Raw genomic sequence first — 19,385 nt, forward strand, 5'->3', positions numbered from 1 at the left:
TTTTTATAGAGCTGAAGCTATTTTAAAAAACATTTGGCGAAAACAGCGTCGATGATACTCTTATAATAATTTATGTTAGAATTATAAGCAGGAACCAAGAGAAACCGCATTTCTACGCCTCTAACTCCTCTATAAAAGTAGCTCTGGCTCCTCTAGACTCATGTAAGGAGCCATTTATCAGATGCCCGTTTAGCCAGACTTCTTGCAAGGAGCCGCAAGAAGCCGGAGCCAGAACCATGCCATTGAGGATCTAACATAGTATAGAGCACATGAAAGCAATATTAGAAAACCAGAATGATTTTTATCCTAATCTATCTCTCTGGTACAGGTTCCTAACTAGTAGCGAGTGTAGTGAGTCCATCTCCTTTTAATTATTCATGTTTCTTTTTGAAATGTGCAATATAAAGTCTACGTTAATAAAGATCGAACCAACTGAAATACTCCTATATACTGTGTGGACATGTCTAAGTTAATAAAGATGGGACCAAATGAAATACTCCTATATACTCCGTGCACAAGTCTATGCTTGTCCGCCTGTGAGAAGTTATGATGTGAGTAGATGTAACGTCCCGCCTCCACGAGGCCGGGCCCGCTTACATCTGGCAGTTTTTTTAGGACACAGTCAGCCCCCACAGACCAACACTAGTCTTTTCTGTACACTTTGTCCTCACTCGTGCGCACCCGGAAAGTACTTCCCGGTCGGTCACCCATCCCTAAAATGCTCTAGGCCAAACACGCTTAACTTTAGAGTTCTTTAGAGATGGACTTCCGGAAAAGAAGTTGCAATGGCCACGTCCGTGCATCCAGTGCCAGGGCCCGCTTACATCTGGCAGCTTTTCTAGAACATAGTCAGTCCCCACAGACCAACACTAGTCTTTTCTGCACACTTTGTCCTCACTCGTGCGCACCCGGAAAGTACTTCCCGGTCGGTCACCCATCCCTAAATTGCTCTAGGCGAAGCACGCTTAACTTTAGAGTTCTTTGGAGATGGACTTCCGGAAAAGAAGTTGCAACTTGTTAATATGAGTCTCCTATTAATCCTATTAAGCCCTGGGTCGGGTGTTACAGTAGATCTTACATTGATTGAGATGGTTTTGGCACTAGCAATCTTCATATTCACCGCATGCAAGATTAAATCAAGGATTAAATTTGAAATTTTTCTCTGATAAAGAAATGAGAGATTTCTTGATCTCACTCTTGTGAAGGGGGTGGACAGGTAGCTTGATCATTGCATGACCTTGGCTTGGCTTCTTCTTCCATTTCTCCCTTTGATCTCCCTTTTTTCTTCTATTTCTTGTTCTTGGTTTAATTTCTTCTTCCTAGAGAGAAAGAGGGGAGAGATGAGAATGGGAGTCAAGTGAGTGAGATGAGACTAGTTGTGGTGTCTTGGACGTAACCATTTCTCTGGCATGTGGGGCCAAGATGGCAGATGGTGCGGCAAAGATGATTGGGCTATTCGGTAGAACCTTGCCGACTCTGTCGTGTTCACTGGTCAACAAGAGGAGGGCTAACTTATTACAAAGCTCTAGCTGAGATCATCCATTTGTGACAAGAGGGCTGAAATCTCGGAACGTTGGAGTGATCTATTCTCCAATAATTAAACCACTAAGTACATGGCAATCAGTTTCCAGATTCAACTTCGCACACCCCTATCCCAATCTAGAATCATTTCGTCGCAACATGCCAAGGTTTTAGCAGTCAGAGCATTCAGGCAATATTCATACAATTTAGTAGTGCAACCACATGTTCTTGCATCTTAATCTCAAAGACTCACACCAGATGCCGCTGATCAATCGCCATCATAGAAGGTTGCATCAACATTGCATTTTACCCAGCCGATAGCTGGCCATTCCTAGGACTTCATATTACTCACCAAAGTCCTTTGTTTCTCTGGATGAATCAACTGCTAGAGATCCAAGGCGGTGTCTATAGCCCACTGTGCTTCTACTCGCACTGGTCATGGCTCCTCGCATGCCGCCTGGTATTCACGCCATCCATAACACCCACATTCCACATAAGATCACTGCTGCATCTTTTGGTGCAACACTGCTTGAATCAACCAAATCATGTGCCCAGGTAAGCGGGTGTAGGGGCAGGATCTTGACACCAGACATGATCTTCGTCTAATTCTAGAAGAACTTTGCCACCATGCACTCTAGTGGAACGTGCTTAACCGACTCCTTGTCATCACCTCAGACATCACAGTTAGCAATGGGCTCTATGTGTCTGCATTTCAGGACACCCTTAGCCAAAGAGAAAGTCATTTACCACCACCAAAAGACGCGAACTTATGGTGGCACACATAATTTCAAAATTTGAGACCTAGTACTGTCTCTTGAAGAAGATGCATGATATGCTTCCTATTGCTGCTGCTGCTCGTTGAACAGGCAACGATATGCCGACTGAACATAGTAAAGGTCATGGCTCTCCAATTCCTATGCCAAAGTATCATCTCTTGTACCTCTCCTCAGCAAGCTGAGGATAACTTGGGCGTCCACATCAAAGAAAATTTGTTTGATAAGCTCTGCATTCCATCTCCCACTCAAAGTTAAGAGGTTCGACACAAAGTCAACCTGATGCTAAATTGGGCCTATGATCAGCAGAAACTCTAAATCATAATAGTATCTACCCTTCAACACGCGAGCACATAGGGAATCAAGGTTTTGGATCAATCTCCATCCTTGTTTACCTAGCGTGGCCAAGTTAAACAATCTCAAATCTCGAAAGCCCATACCACCACCAACAACATTGGGTTTAGTTAGAAGTTCCTAGCGCTGCCTGTGTATGCGCCTATTATTTGCCGAACTCCCCCATGAGTAGTTTGATATCTGATTTCTTTTTTTGACTTGATAAGCACTGCCCACAAGCTGAAACACTATTACTTCTTACTTTAGATACCAATGCAACCTTCAAAACGTTATTCGTAGTACATTTTGCACCAATAGATAAGTCATGAACTCTAATGGCTCCGTCCGAAAAAGAATGTCGTTTAGGGTTTTGTGCAATCAAATTATTCTCAGTTTCACTATATTTTAAGTAAATATTACCAATATTTGTATCTCTAAATAAGCTTATTATAAAAATATATTCAATAATTAATTCAATGATTGTCACACCCATATTTTAAGAACAAAATAGGATGCATAAAAGACTCATATGTGCCCCAGAAACAGTCGCACACATAAGTAGACAAATCTCAAATGTACCATCGCAGTGTTTATTACATAGCGGAATATAAAATATCACATAGTCTCATACAAAAATGATAGCATAAAGTAAACAACGCTCTCGACGGAAGCTCCACACAGGGACACTGTTGACTGGTTGACCCCAAACCTAGTACTCATACCGATAATCCTCATTCCAGTCATCTTCATTATCATACCCTGAGGTGTTGGGAAATTGCAAGAGTGAGCACATATCGTACTCAACAAGTATAACCAGGGGTTCATGAGGCTCAAATCGCTGACACTGGTTTGACTGCATTTAGCTTTTAATAGTGGATAGCATGTTCATAATTAAGTAGCAATTGTCAAGGAAGCATAAATAATCCACTAATCACATGATCAAGTGTAAGCATAATTAATCTCATAGCATAAACAATATTCAAATGAACATAATAACATAACAAGTTCATCATCTTAATGTAGATGTCCCCAAGGCCGCTCCTGACCGTGAGCTCGGCTAGTATACCAGTTTTACACTCTGCAGAGGTTGTACATCTTTACCCATGAGTCATGATTTACCCTTTCGCCCGAGGTAGCTAATCTCTTAACCCCCTTCCTAGGGAGGTCGGCAGGGATCACTATGAAGCCTTTCAAAAGTTCGTCTAACAAGTTAGGGCCGCAAGGTTTCCTTTGCGAGCAGATATAGATACCCCCCTTCCGAATGGCACAATGACGCGCAGCCTATACACATAGGGACAGGGGCTCGCACTATACCCGTGTCGGTTCAGCCCCTCCGCCCTTTCGGGTAACCTCTAACAAGCTAGAAAAGGTCTCCATACTGAGCTAAAGCCAGAGCCATTATAGCCCTCATGGTTGCACTGTTATCCCGGGTGATCACGTACAGACAAGATCTCATACAGTTATTTGTCATTCTTTTATGTTCATTGCATAGCTATTAATCATCTTACAAGATCATGGATTATTTCAAGCACTAGCACATCTACAACAAATGCATATCAAGTAGGTAGCAAGGAATACAGGTAACAATCATCTATGATTTTGCTAAGGTCGACAAGGTGATAGCATGCATATGACATATATGTGTATTTATAAGTGAATAGGTAACAAGGATGATCCCAAGTTATACTTGCCTTGACTAAAGCTCTCCTGAGCTTGCTGGTCTTCAAATACCTGATCTTGAGCACCAACGTACGGCTCACCGTCTAATCCCAATCATCAATCAACAACACGCAATCCAATGTAGACAATCATACACGAAGCAAACAAGGTATAATTAGAACAATACACCAAACAGTGGTAAAACAAATATAAAAGTTTATGATAATATTCTACGCAGCGCTACGATCACACAGACGTAAAGCTCACGAAAATCGGAATTAAAACGTGAAAGATATGAATTTTCTAAGATTTCCTATAGGTAAATAATTAATTAAATGCTACTGCAGAAATAAAAAGTTTCAAAACAGTAAACTAATATTTCTAACATGTAGAGCATGTAATTACGAACCTAACGCAATTTGAATGGACAAAAACGGAGTTAAAATGATTATTTTATGAGCATTATAAAATCAGTGGCAAACTTGTAAATACTTGAAAACGTATTTTGAATCAGTCGGCAAGAATACGCTTTCTAACTCGGAACACGGAAACCTGCGCAGGGCGCCAAGGACCGCGGGTTAGAAAATAAGATTTCTCAGGGTTTCTTTAACAAAAATACCCCCCGAAGGGGTACCTTCTAATCCGAGCCGTAGATCGCGATTTGGAGGGCGCTGAGGGACCGGGGCTAACTCCGGCCGGCCGGCGGCGAGGCCAGACACGGCGGCGCCATGGCCGCGGCTCCGGAAGCTCGCTGGAGCAAGGAATCTCGCGATTCCTAGCCTCTCTGCACGAAGGGAAACCACCGGGGGGAAGAGGAGCTTGCCCCGAACTCGTGTAGGCGATCTTCTTGGGCTGAGGGGGAGCGGAGGACGCACGCGACAGCAGCGGTTAGGACAGAGTTTCGGCGAGATCCAATCGAGCTCACACAGGGCACCTAGGGTTTGGTTTTGTTGCGGTTTGGATGCAAAAGAAGTCCGCGGCTCCGGGACAAGGACTTTGTAGGACTCGGTTTGCCTCCTTGGGAAAGAAATCCCGGGGTTTCGGGAGTAGTTCGGCCGGAGAAGGTCTCCTGCTCGGCTCGCGTCCAGGAAGAAGGAAGGGAAGCGCTGACGGGCGGGGCCCAGCTGCCAGCGACTGAGAAGGGGAGGCGCGCGCGGTTGGGCCGGGAGAAAGAGTGGGCCGAGTGCGGGAGGGAAAAGGGAATGGGAAAGGGGTACTGGGCCGCGGGGTGTCGGCCTGGAGCTTTTTTTTTTTTTTTTTTTTATTCCTTCCTTTTCCATTTTATTTTATTTTCTGTTTTCTTTTCCTAAAACCTTTTCCAAATAAAATTGTGAATGCGAATAAATTCAAACCAGAGGCAAACAATACAAATAAAATATTCTTCGGTATGAATGCATAAACAAGTTTCTAAGCTTATAATGAATTTTAATTTCAATAAAATTTATTTCTTTACTAATTTAAATGCTCACAAAATATTCAAATAAATCAAATTAAATCCTATTAATTCCAAATCAATTTTCGGGTGTTACAATGATACTTATCATGCACCATAAATATCAATAACCTCTTGTATATATTTGATCAAATGAGAATAACACTCTTTATGAGATGGGTGGAGTAAGGAGCTCTATCAAATATGCCCTTAATAACAGCATACTCAACTTCATTTCACATGGAGAGATAAGTCATGAACTACTCTTTGTCACTCGAAGGAGCTACACACCTACTTTGAATTTTGAAATAAACCATCCTAAGCCCATGGGCTGCAAAGTAAAGGCTTTGTACCATCGTGGGCTGTGTTTTTTTCTGATTGGGGGCCGGAGAGGAATGGAAATTAGATAAAGGCCTTACAGAAAGGACCAAAGAATGGTTACAGCAAACAGCCCATCTTGGTCCAAGGGTGGCGGTGACCGTGTATATAAGGAACTCTAGAGGCTTTAATGATACTTATAAGACGTTGTCCACTCATTTTTGTTGCTCTCCCACGCCTTCTTATCCACTCATTTTTTTCATCCCCACTCTTCTCTCACATCTCGCTGCCACTTCCACCACTCGCACCATGCGGCCGCACATTCTGCCATGCGTGAGCCGCTCCCCCCTCTTTTTTCTCCTCCCTCTCCGCTGCGACCCACACGCCCTCCATGCCGCCGGAGTAGAGCACGACGGTGACAGCTTTCAGTGAGCGGCGCAACTCCCTTCCTCCCTACTCTTTTCTCTCTCGCTCTCGTGACCTCCATGCATCTGGAGATGGAGACAACGACGCGGCTCCGACGAGGTAGGTGGGGAGGGATTTGGATCCGAAGCCTTTCTCTCCCTTTTCCCTCTCTCCTCTTATGGATCTAGATCTGAGCCCTCCTCTGCTCCTCCTCCACCTCTTGCTTCTCCTGCTTTTCCTCTGGATCTAGATCTATGGGATATTGTGTTGGCTAGGGTTTCGGTGAGCTCTTGGGATTCAGTGCTCGTACGTGTTGTAATGGTGTTCTCTGGTTTTTTGCAGTATATTTTTCAGGTGATGTTGCAGTAGGATAGGGTTCCGGCGAGCTCTCGGGTTCAGATCTCGTCATTGTTGCAATGGTTCTATCTAGACGTTGCAGTAGGTTTTAGTCGTTGTTGCAGTTTTGTGTTTTGAGATGTTGTTTCAGTTGCTTCAGTCTGCATATTGTAGTAGTTTGTTTTATGTTGTTACACATTTGTTCGGTGTTGTTGTAGTACTATGTCCATGGTGTTTTAGTTGCTCCATCCAATGCTTTAATCTGCATTGTTGTATTAGTTGTTGCATGTTGTTGCAACAGTTGGTCGATGTTGTTGTAATACTATGTCTATGGTGTTTCGGTTGCTCCATCCAATGCTTCAACCTATGTTGTTGTATTAGTTGTTACATATTGTTGCAACAACCATTCTTTGTTGTTGTAATACTATATTTATGGTGTTTCAGCTATTCGATCCAATACTTCAATCTATATGTTGTAGCAGTTGTTCTTGTTTGTTGTAATATGATGTTTATGATGTTTCAGCTACTTCAACTTGTTTGTTGTAGCAGTATGTTAGGTGTTGTTGCACTATTATACATATTGTGTTGCAGCGTCAAGTGTGGGGATAGGTTGTACGGACGAGTTAGCGGCAGGCAGATCTGCTAGGGGCTGACAAAGCGAGGGGTAGGGCGGATCCCATGCTCATAGGGGCGGAGGATGGGCTCCTTGCGCGGGGAACGGACGAAGTGCGGTCCTCTGCGTGGGGCGAGCGGGGCAGGGATAAGTTGGTTTGGAGGGAGCGGATAAGAAACAGTCTTCCAGGCGGGGCGAGTGGGGCAGAGGTGAGTTGGTTAGAGGCGGATGGAGTTTTCTTTTTTTTTCTTTTCTGTGACGCGGGTGGGGGGCTCGGCGTCCGGACGCGTTGTTGGCGCCGGACGTCCGGGCGCTAGCAGTTGGTTACAAGAAACAATTGATCCATCATCAAAGGCCGACGGTTTATATATAATAATAAGGTAATAATTATACATTCATTGATTCATAGCTTTTCAGAAGAAACAAGGTACTCCTGCTTTTTATTTTCCACACGTACATCTCTCTACAGTTTTTATTCTCATAAGTGTAGCATACTAGCACTCAACGATCGTCATTGGAATAATCTTCTGCTCGATCGATCAGTAGGAGTGAGCCTTCTCACTAGGAAGTTGGATGAGGCTGGCATTTTTTGCCTGAAAAATCAACATCATATTTTTCAGTGACCAAACGCTCATCAATTGTTAGTTAACAAATTCCAGGAGATAATTATGTTTCGGATCAACGTGGGGAAAGTGTGGAACTGACCTCAGCAGGCATGGGTTCGCCCTGCAGGAATTGCTTGAACAGGAAGAGCGCCTGCTCAGGGCGGTGCAGTGGAACCTCGTGCCCGGCGCCACGGACAGTGACGAAGGTCAGCCCTTCATACTCCATGCTCCAGCCGCCAACTTGCTTATCATCACATATAGTCATAGCATGTACATTAGTATAAATGTATAGTGGCCAATGGAGCTACGGAACTGTATCTGTGAGAAATAACTCAGGTTTATTCAGACTCAGAGACACATGAATGGATTATGCTTGGTATTTTGTCTGTTCTCGATCAACACTGACCTCAGTTGGGACTATGTACCAAGGGTACCAGCTAGTTTTAATAGGAAGGCCCAGGGCAGCAAGAGAGTGCCTGGTCGCACTCAGTGGCACTGCAGTGTCCGTGTCACCACTGCAAATGAAAAGGCATGCATGCATTTCAGTTTCTTGCAGAAAAATTGGCAAGAAACTCTCTGAAGAAACGCATAGTATAGGTAAATAAGGTATACAGCCACTTATTACCTGAAGACCCACACCTTGAGCCTAGCTCAAATGAGCTCCTTGTAGATGGGTAGCATGGAAATGATGGGATCGTATGTCATCCAGTTATCATATATGTGCATGCTGCAAGATATAAAGAATATATATGGGTTTAGCTTGCCCAGGATAATGAATCCAGTACATAAATACACCAGTACACATATGCTAAAAATGAAAATGAAGCCATACGAAAAGATGAATCAACTGAACTGGCCACTAGAAATCAAGAATTTGGAACAATAGTACAATACATACTTGAATAATTTTTGACCGAAAAGACTGTGGGGATACATACTTGCATAATTGCCATGGGTAATCTATGAAGCCGCTGGTGTTGGCATGCATAGCTTTCTGCACGTCAGGCAGGTTCAAGTAGTTGGCCGAGTAGAAGGCGATGCACGGATCATATGACGGCAGCTTGGTCAATGGCTGAACGTGATCCAAAAGCATGCATATGGTCCGTGAGACAGAAAGATAGCTAGCTAGCTAGAACAGATGATGGCCGGAGACGAGGAAGACGATCGAACGGCGACTTACGCGGCGGCTCCTCTCGAATATGCGCGCGTATGGGTTCCCCTTCTCGCACGGCGGCGTGTAGATGCTGTAGCCGTCGATGTTGCCTTGCTCCTTGGTGGCCACGTCCCACACCTCCTTGCACTCCGGCGAGGCGTGGATCAGGGAGGTCCCTGGGCAAACCTTGAGCCCTCTTGCCAAGGTCTCGTCGGAGATGAGGCCATGGTGCCACCAGTACTCGAACATGCCGATCATGTCAGTGCGATCGTCTGTCAGGCCGTTCCCGACCTGGAATTGGAATGAATTCAACCAAATTATCAGATGTGAATTCTTTCAAAAGAAATTGTAGTTATGTTGTACTTCCATGTGTTTCTGTGTCCATTCATCAATTCACTCGGCCCATCAGGTTCTTCATTATGAAATGAAATCCTTTATTTGGGTCAGAAATTGTGTGAATTCAGTTCTTTGACCATGCGCCACATGTCGGTCTATACCATGAAACCTTTGAAGTTAATGATAGGCTTGTCAACGCCGATGTTTCTCCTGTACACAAGCTGGGAGAGCTGAGGAACATAGTGACCTGCACATCAAAACACTTCACACATGAATGAATTCACAACAAATCTCCCACGTTCAACAACAAAAATACTACGGCACTACGCACTGACCTCCATAGCTCTCGCCGGCAATGTAGAAATCACGGTACTTGTACTTGGGGAACCTCTCGAACCATTTCACCAGGAAAGTGTACGCATCATGGGCTGCAAATAACAAAGATTCTTAAATCAGGTATCAGACTGAAGAAGGGTGATATTTGTCAGTTTATCACATATGTTCTTCATTCATGACCAACCCGTTCTGTTGTCGCCGACGATTAGGTCGGAGCTGGTGTTGCTGTAAGAGAACCCCACGCCGGCCGGCGACTCCAAGAACAGTACGTTCGCCGCTGCATGAAACTTGTAACATGAGCTTCACTGCACATACATCTCGATTGGCCTTGCTTGTGAACCACAATTCATACCTACCTTTGTTCCATGCATACTCGTTGAGCAGCAGCCTCTCGCCATCCTTGTGGACGCGGAAGGCGCCGAGCTCCTCGAGCGCGCCGCCGCCAATGGAGGAGCACCCAGGACCGCCATTGAGCCAGAGGACGAGCGGCGCCGCGTCGTCGGGGTCCTTGACCGCCGTCTGGTCGGCCTCTTGGAACCAGTAGAAGAGCGCGCGGCCAGCTTGCTCGTCGACGGTGATGTAGCCACCGTACATGTCGAACGCCACGTCGTTGGGCTGCCCTGGCATGGCCAGAATCCGGTCGTCCTCGGAGGACCCTTGTGCCAGTGCCGGCAGGAGGAGGCTGACGACGGCGGCTAGTGCTAGGAGGAGCGTTGTCGTCGCGGCGCGCCATGGAGAGTAGTATTCGCCGGGGGACCTGCTGATGGCCATTTTTCTCTTGCTCTCCTCGACTGACTGTATGCATAGATGAGAAGGGAAGACCAACCAAAGGTTCACTTATATAGGACTATATAGAAGCTAGCAAGCAAGGCTGATTGCTTGTCTGTTTGATCGTTTGATTGATTGATTTAGGCACGTGTGCCGCATGCATAAATTGTACGTCTACCAATTACTACCTCCTTCGTGAAAGAATGCAATTATGAGATACATGCTGGTCAAAGTAGTTTAAGTTTGACAAAATTTACAGTAAATAATATTAGTATTTTTTTATTCTAAACATTTTATATGAAAATATATTTTATAACTTATCTAATGGTATTTTTTATTGAGACTTTTTATAATAGTTGGAATCGTTTCCAATCACTTCTCATCGCCTCCGCTAAATATTATTTTAACGTGATTTAATTCGTGAAAGGGTAACAATGTTATTGTGCAAGGCCCTCTTAAACCCCAACCCGTATCCTGCTGCTGCCACCTCCTCCACCTCCGACGGCCCAACACGGAATTGGCTTGCCATTGCCTTCACCAAATCAGCTGTCTCTGCCCTGCTCACTCCCTCCCACTAGCCACCAGCCCTCTCGCCATGCCCTAGCCATCGTGGCCTCCACGTGCTCGGTTGGAGAGGTGAGGTTTGGTGAGGAGGGGTCAGACCCGGATCTCGCCGGAGATGATTCAGGAGCGGTGACGGCGGCAGATACGGAGAATGAACCTAACAAGAAAATATACATCTAACCATACTATTTAAATTATACACCCTAACTATACTACCTAAAATATTTTTTTGTAATTATGGATTTACTCTTTTACCCTTCATTAAATAAAATAACAAATTGCGAACAAATGGTTTTTACATAACCATTGTGGAGTATCCTTGTGTGATGAGCGATTGTCAACATGTCAACTTTTTGATGGGTTGTTGGTTCGGTGGTTCTACTGATATCCTGGCACAGGGTTATGTGTCGAAACGGTGTCTCTTGGCTTCGTGATGTGCAGGTGTGGAGTCTGGATGCGGTGGCAGCGGTCGGGTGAAGGTCAAGTAGGGCGTGCCGTGCTGACGGACCGGTTGCGGTGAAAGGCGGACGTGAGGCTTGGACTGACGGACCAGACGACCGGGTGGCCAGCTGCGGTGGCTGACACTTGGGACATCGATAAGCGCAAGTGTACACGGCAGGGGACGCGTACGGGCTACGCTACTCGCGGCGGGTTTCGCGGGTTTGGGCCTCAAAACCCGGGCGGAGGTCCCGATGCGGACGGATGGCACGTGGCGGCATCGGTGAGATCGCTTCGGAGCGAGGCTACCGATGAGGAGGCGCGGTGGCCGTCGGATTTAGGTCATGTCGAGTTGGACTAGAATGCCCCTGGGGCTAGCTAGTTCGCTCAAAAATATCTAGGGATATTTGGGGAATATGTAATATGCCTGATAAATAAACCGGGGGAGTCCCCCATCTCCCTCAACTCTCTCTCCACCTACTGCTCTCTCCCCCTGTAGCTCCTCCCTCTCCTTTCTGGTTCTTGAGTAGAGGGTCATGAACTAAAAATTTGTGTTGTTTGTGCTGAGATTTTTGAGTTGGGAATGGAGGCCCGAATCCTCCATTTGTCCTCCGGGATTCATTACTTTTGCTTGTGATTTTCGTTCTTCACTTCTACTGTGTTTTTCGTTTATTTTGGGAAAGTTTCGCGTTCCTACCTGAGATCTGCAATTCACGGAGGTTGAGTTGGGTTCGAGCCATGATTCTCTAGGGATAGCTCACCAACATCATGAAGATCACCTGTGCTAGATCTTAGACCAAGTTGTTTTGATTTGGTGGAGTTCCTTTAGTTTTCGCTCCAGGCTAGTTGCTGTTCGTAGCTTTTGGTTTTGTTCTGTTCTTCGTTCGTCGGGTTCGCTGGCTGTAGTCTGGGTTTATTTTGGGCGCCTGCTCTCTGGTTACGATTTGTGGAGCACCAGGCTTGAATCTAAGCCACCGGTGTTGACAAAGGTCTCCACTAGTGAGTACAAGATTTTAATTGGCAGCTCACCCCCTTCCTGTTCATGCGCTTGATTTTTGGTCGGCAACTCTCGGATGCAGTTCAGCATGTGTTATGTGATTTTTGTCATGTCTCCTGCAGACGCGCCCCTTTGGTCTTGAATCAGAGCAGACCCTGACCAAGCTGCTTCCTTGTCTGCTTTGTTTGCAGTACGTGTGCATACCCTGTCTGCATTCTTGTTCTTGCTAGTTGATTTTCTGTTTGTGCAGCTCCATCTCTGATTATTGTCTTCCATGTGTTCGAGCATCTTTAGTATTTAAAGCAGACCAGGAGCACTCCTTGTTCTGTGTGCTCATCCAGCTAGTAGCAGTGCTCATCGTGAGCCATTTTGTTTGTGATCGCACAACTTCAAGAGGTGGAGGAGCAGACCACGTGAATTTTATTTCTTGTGTATTTTTTTTTGTATATCTTTTTCAGGCATCAGTTTATGTGAGTTTATTTGCTTTTCTTTTGTGTGATTTGAGCAGAGGCAACTTCTCTTTCGTGGGCACCTAGCTGTGCAGAGCTGAGAGCTCCAGTTTGTTTTGGTCAATTTTCTAGAGAATTTTCAGGTTTTTTTCTCCTGGCTCTGATTTTCTATTTTATGTGTAGTTTAGTCGTTTGGGCTCCGTTTTAAGTTCCGTTTGTTGCGTTAGTTTTCTCTTGCTGCAAGAAATTTATCTAAGTGCTCTTGTCACCGGTTGGCTTGAGTAAATTGGTTTTGGATCGTATTTGTGCTTGGCGGTGAGTTTGGGACAACAGCCAAAAATATTTCGAAAGAAATTTAAGGCTCCCATTCACCCCCCCTCTGGTCGCCGTTTTCGGTCCTTCAAAGACAATTACCGTTCTTGTATTTGAGGGTCCTAATTCCCTTAATTTTGGAGACGATCAGAGACGGTGGAAGGCAACGTGACACATATGGCTCATCGATCATAGACACACCTATCGTCATCCATCGTCATACTCTCATTGCCTCTCATCGCTTCTCATGTTTTGGGCTCAGTGACCATTGACACACCAATCGTTTCTCATCGCCTCTTCAATCATTGTAAAAATATTCTTATTTTGTATCATGAATGTCTGCACCTTTTTATAAAAATTTAGTCAAAGTTTAAAATGCTGGACTTCTTGAAAATCGAGAATTGCATTATTTTGTAGACAGATGAAGTAGATAATAAGAATGTTGAATGCCTGTCATTTGATCATTTCCTACGGACGCTCCATCATAGGGGCATAGGCAAGGGGCCGGCTAGCATGCATGAATATGACTGCAAGGACAACTACAGCCACGTTTGGTAGCGCTTGAGGAGCTACTCCATGACCTCGACAACGAAACGCTCCTCCATACAACAGCTTCACTCAGAAAAACGCACTAAATATAGAGAAGCGTGAGTGGAAGTGGGGGCTACAAAAAAGGAGCTTCATGCCTCACCCATATGCCCACACATGCATGGCTATGGTCCGATTTGACCTAGGGGTGCCTTGGCACAAGCAAGGCCGGCGCAAGTGAGGCCAGCACGACAGTGTGGGAGAGGCTGAGTGTCATTGGATTTTTTTTTGTTCAATAATAAATTTGATGTTTTGTGCACAGAGAACCAGAGGAATAGCACATGGGACACGAATTTATAGGCCTTGTTTAGTTCTAAAAAAAATTGCAAAATTTTTCAGATTCTCCGTCACATCAAATCTTAGGGCATATGTATGAAACATTAAATATAGATAAAAAATAACTAATTGTATAATTTACCTATAATTTGCGAGACGAATCTTTTGAGCTTAGTTAATCCATAATTATAGATAACATTTATCAAATACAAACGAAAGTGTTATAGCGTCTATTTTGCAATTTTTTTTAGAACTAAACAAGTAATTTTTTTTTTAGAAAAAGGAATTTTTATTCCGGTCTCTGCAAGAGTTTTGCACACAACCAATTTTTATTACAAAAACAACCTCTCAAAAATCAAAAGCAACAAAGGTAAAAAAGATTAACGCTAAGCGCTAAGCCTTTTCAGCGACGACCATCCATGCTTGGCAAAAATTTCCATAGCCAAAGTCTCCATCATGCGACATGCCCACTTTAGAAAAGGTTTGTCGTTTTTCTTTTGCAGTGCGATCCAAAAACGGGTCCAATACGTTGCCCTGAAAACAACCTGCAAATAAGAGTATAGTTGTTTTTTATCAAAAATCCCTTCATTTCTAAATAGCCAAATAGACCACAAGATTGCACTTGACCCCATACAAATCAGATAGCGCAAGTGTTGGTCTGTTTGTGCATCCCACAACCTAAATAAGTCGATTACATCTTTTGGTGGTTCAAGATTAAAAGCCACTTGGCAGACTCTCCAAACAAATCTAGCCACATGACAATCAAAGAACAAGTGTTGGATAGTTTCCTTATTGTCACAAAAACAACATCTATCGTCTCCTTTCCATTTTCTCTTTTTTAAATTGTCTTTGGTTAAAATTACCCCTTTTATCAAGAACCAAATAAATATCTTGATTTTAAGTGGTAATTTTAACTTCCATAACAACTTATTTAAAGGCATCGCAACTTGATTAATTAAGTGTTTATACATTGATTGTACTGTGAAAGAGCCTTGTCTTGTAAGACCACTTAATGGAATCTTGTTGATCATCCAACTGCACAAATGCAATTTTAGCCACTAATTCATTCCATTTAAGAAGCTTTTCTCCTAATAGAGACCTTCTAAAAGAAATGTTAAGGGGTGTGGAAGCAAAAACATTGGCTACTGATATATGTCTTTTCCTTGTAATATTGTATAAAGATGGATATTGCTGTTTGAGAGTGAAGTTTCCAAGCCACTTGTCTTCCCAAAACCTGGTTTGATTACCATTGTGAATGTTAAAAATAGAGAGATCAAGGAAGCGGTCTTTTACCTTCATAAGACCTGACCAGAAGTGTGAATCCCCTAGTTTCCAATAAACTTCACCAATGGTTTTATTTTTCAAATATTTCTTCCTAAGAAGATCCTGCCAGATGCCATCTTCATTAACTAGTTTGTATAACCATTTGCTAAGTAAGCAAGCATTCTGAATTTCAAGATTCATGATACCAAGACCTCCTTGATCCTTTGGTAAACAAAGAATTTCCCATTTCGATAATCTGTACTTTTTCTTATGTTTGTCACCTTGCCAGAAAAAAGCTGATCTGTAGAAGTCTAGTTTCTTAAGAATGCCTTTGGGTACTTCAAAAAAAGACATCATAAACATAGCCAAGCTACTCAGCACCGAGTTTATCAAAACTAACCTACCACCATAAGATAAAAGTTTACCCTTCCAATTACTCAACTTTTTTTGAAAGCGATCTTCAATATCAAATACAAACGAAAGTGCTACAGCTTCCATTTTGCAAATTTTTTTAGAACTAAACAAGTAATTATAATGCTTTAGGTACAGGGTACCCTGTATGACAATGCTTCTTTATGCATCGTGCGCTCAGATTCCTGATGTGGATTGTCGCTCAGGGGTCCCAAACTCCTCCTTGTATATTACAGAGGATAAGAATTACTGATGGAGTCCTCATCGATTTATAGATACTATTTTCTAGATTTTATAGAGAAATCTAATCGGATCTAGGTGGATCTTTACAAGTTTCTTAGCTTTTAAGCATATCCAGTGGATGTTCACAAGTTATTAATCCCTCTATCTCAAATTATAAGTCAGTCTAAGAATCTTTAAAAGTCAAAGTATCTCAAGTTTTATTAAAATTATAGAAAAAATTATAAAGATTTATGACATCAAATAAATATCACTACTGCAAAAAAAACCTTAAATGCGACCTTTTCGAAACCCTCTCGGAGGCGGGCACAATTTTGAACCACCTCGGTTAATGACTCGAATCAACCGAGGCGGCTACTTTTTATTAGTTGAGGCAGTTAAAAAAACATCTCCTAAAATCTATTAACTGAGGCAGGTAATGTAATATAACTGCCTCAGTTAATGCCTATTAAGTCGGGCATTTTAGTGCAACCGTCTCGGTAAGTCATTAAACAAGGCGGTTATTTTAAAAGGCCCACCTCCTATAATCTGGCTCAGCCCGCTAACATTTCCAAGCCCATACTAGCCCACTACAACTCTAGCATATAAATGCAAACACAAACCCTAAAATCACTCCACTCTCTCCCTCTCCCGCGACTCCTTCTCTCCATCCACGTCAATCTCTCCCAGGTCGTGCCCAGACACTCTCCCCCACCTTGCCCTCTCCCCTCATGGCGACACCGTCGGGGCAGGAGGCCTCATGGCCGGCGCGTTGGAGGCCGCGTCCCTGGTGAACAGGCGATCACACACTTATGGGCGGGGATTTGTGCCCTGATGACGTGCTCCATTGTAGGCTGTGCCCCCGGCGAGCAGGAGGCCGGTCCTCGATGGGCAGAGGTCCACACCCCGACCACATTCTTAGGAGGCAGTGCCCCGGACGAGCAGGAGGCCGCTCCCCAGCGGGCTGGGGTCTGTGTCCTGATGGTGCCCCAACGCCCCTTCCTCATAGATCCGGTGCAGGTGGGCATGCTAGCGTGGATCCAATGTTGTTGGTGGCGATGGCACGGATCCAGTGGTGGTGGTGGTCGCTCCTCTTCCCAGCGGTGGCGCAAATCTGGTGGCGGTGGTCCCTCTTTCCTCTTGTGGCTCAGTAGGCGCGGAGATGGGGTTGTGGTAGGGCCGCATGGAGCAGGTGTACTCGCCAGTAGGCCTCGAAATGGGCTCGTCGGCGGGCAAGCAAACCGCCTCGAAAAAGGTCACATTAACTATAACCTTTCATTCGAGGCGGTTGCAAAAATCACCTTGAAAAAGCTCTTTTGCCCGCCTGTGTTAAAAGTATTGTAGTAGTCTATACTATGAAAATATAATTAATAAAAAACCTAGTGATACTTAGTTGATATTCTAAATGTTATTATCTTATCTTATAAATTTGGTCAAACTTGATATGTTTTGACTCTTCAAAAATTTTGGAATGGTTTATATTTTGGAATGGAGAGAGTACAAGTTCCGCGGTGGTGGCAGAGATGTCGTGCATGGCCTGGGAAGCAGCCCCAAGTCGAGGACATGGCCGTCATGGATCTCAATATATCAATCACACCCCTCCTCGGTCATATGTGTTCTATTTATTTGTTCATTGGTGCCTCTGTTTTACCTCAATTTCACGTACACAGAGGCTTTGCCGAGTGTGTCTGGCATTCGATAAAGTCTTTGTCAAGTGTCACACTCGGTAAAGAGCATACAGTAAATTTCTGGTCGGTAAATGGGTCTTTGCCGAGTGTTACCAAGTGACTGACACTCAGCAAAGATAATAAAATGAAAAACTCGAAAAAAAATAGGGATTTTTTTGGGAGGCCGCCATCTACCAGCGCCTGGTTGCCTCCGTTGAAGTCGCAAGTCATGGCATTTTTCCCTCCGTCTTGTGCACCTCCATCCTTAACCACTGCACCACACTATCATTTGTGTTTATATTGCGTTTCGGTTCCTTATATATTATACCAAATCACATATAAATTGAATATTTGAGCCTCTAAATGATTTCAAATCAAAAAGTTGTCAACTGTAAAGTTTAATAACTTTTCAAGATCTAAAATTTTCTTTTAGGGAGTTTCTCCATCCGAGGTTGTTTACAAAATTTGAACAAGACAAACTCTAATGAAAAAATTGTCAACTATCAAACTTTATAACTTGTCAAGATCTACAAAGTTTATTTTTATTGTTTGATCATTTGTTCATCTGACACGGTAATTCTAACATTTTTCACAAATCTTATATATCTCTCTTATAGTTCGTGGAACTATAAGAGAGATGTAAAATTTGTGAACAAATTTATTTTCACTTTGTTAAATGAAGAAATAACAAAAATAAAGTTTGTAGATCTTGAGAAGTTATACAACTTTGTAGTTCAAAACTTTTTTATTTGAATTTGTTTAGGGCTTCAAAATTTTATTTGAAATTTTCTTTGCTGAGTGTTTTTTTACACTCGGCAAAGAACCTTTGTTGCTAAGTGTTTTTTTTTTACCGAGTCTTTGTCAAGTGCTCGAGAAAAAACACTCGGCAAACCACCAGACACTCGGCAAAGAGGAGCCAGATTCCGGTAGTGGTAAGTTCATATGTTCTTGTTCTTTTCTCCAGTTTCTTCGTGGTGTTGATGCCCTTGCTTCTCTAATTGTGAATACCGTACCTTTACATCCATTTCTCATGGCAGTTCCCTTGTCGAGGAGATCGAGGACTGTGCTCCATGCCTAGTGGACACTGAAATCCGCCTCTTACGATGTCGACTTCTCTCGTGACCCCTCACCCTTTGCGCTCTATTTCGACTCTTACTGATTTATTCATGTGATGTTGTCGCGCACAGAAAAGGAAGAAGCAACGCTAAATGCAATAGTAGTTGTCGAAAAGCAAATTTGTTTTTTTCAATTTTCATTGATTTATAGAGGCCGACGTCTTAACCGTCCATGGTCTGTACGTAGAACCGCACCTGGAAATTACATTCACCCATTTCTAAAAACATAATAGTGCATCTAGTTTGTTCCCACAGTATCCACCAAATACTGGCTCCTCCACTGATCTCTCAACTCCTCTGAATATCTGACTTCAGATAACTACACGGACGTACGGTCGGAAAAGAAGAGGCTTGTGTGTTTTTATTTCTTTTTCTTTTTTCCTGACTTACTAGCGCACTATCTTCTCAAAGCTGAAAGAGATACTCCTCAGTCGTCACTGAGGATCCTAGCAAATATGCCCAGAGATACCAGCTACCATGCAGAAACGGCCCAAGAAA

At 43.6% G+C, this 19,385-nt stretch overlaps 1 long non-coding RNA gene and 1 pseudogene across 1 annotated transcript; one reads left to right on the forward strand and one right to left on the reverse strand.

Annotated features, from left to right (window-relative positions):
* On the forward strand, positions 6,389-7,127 carry LOC110435278. Its single transcript, XR_002452912.1, has 2 exons — positions 6,389-6,561; positions 6,784-7,127. It is a non-coding gene; the product is annotated as an uncharacterized LOC110435278 (long non-coding RNA).
* Positions 7,736-10,624, reverse strand: LOC8079100 (annotated as a pseudogene).

The sequence above is a fragment of the Sorghum bicolor genome, chromosome 5, assembly GCF_000003195.3.
Source record: "Sorghum bicolor cultivar BTx623 chromosome 5, Sorghum_bicolor_NCBIv3, whole genome shotgun sequence".
NCBI classification, from domain to species: domain Eukaryota; kingdom Viridiplantae; phylum Streptophyta; class Magnoliopsida; order Poales; family Poaceae; genus Sorghum; species Sorghum bicolor.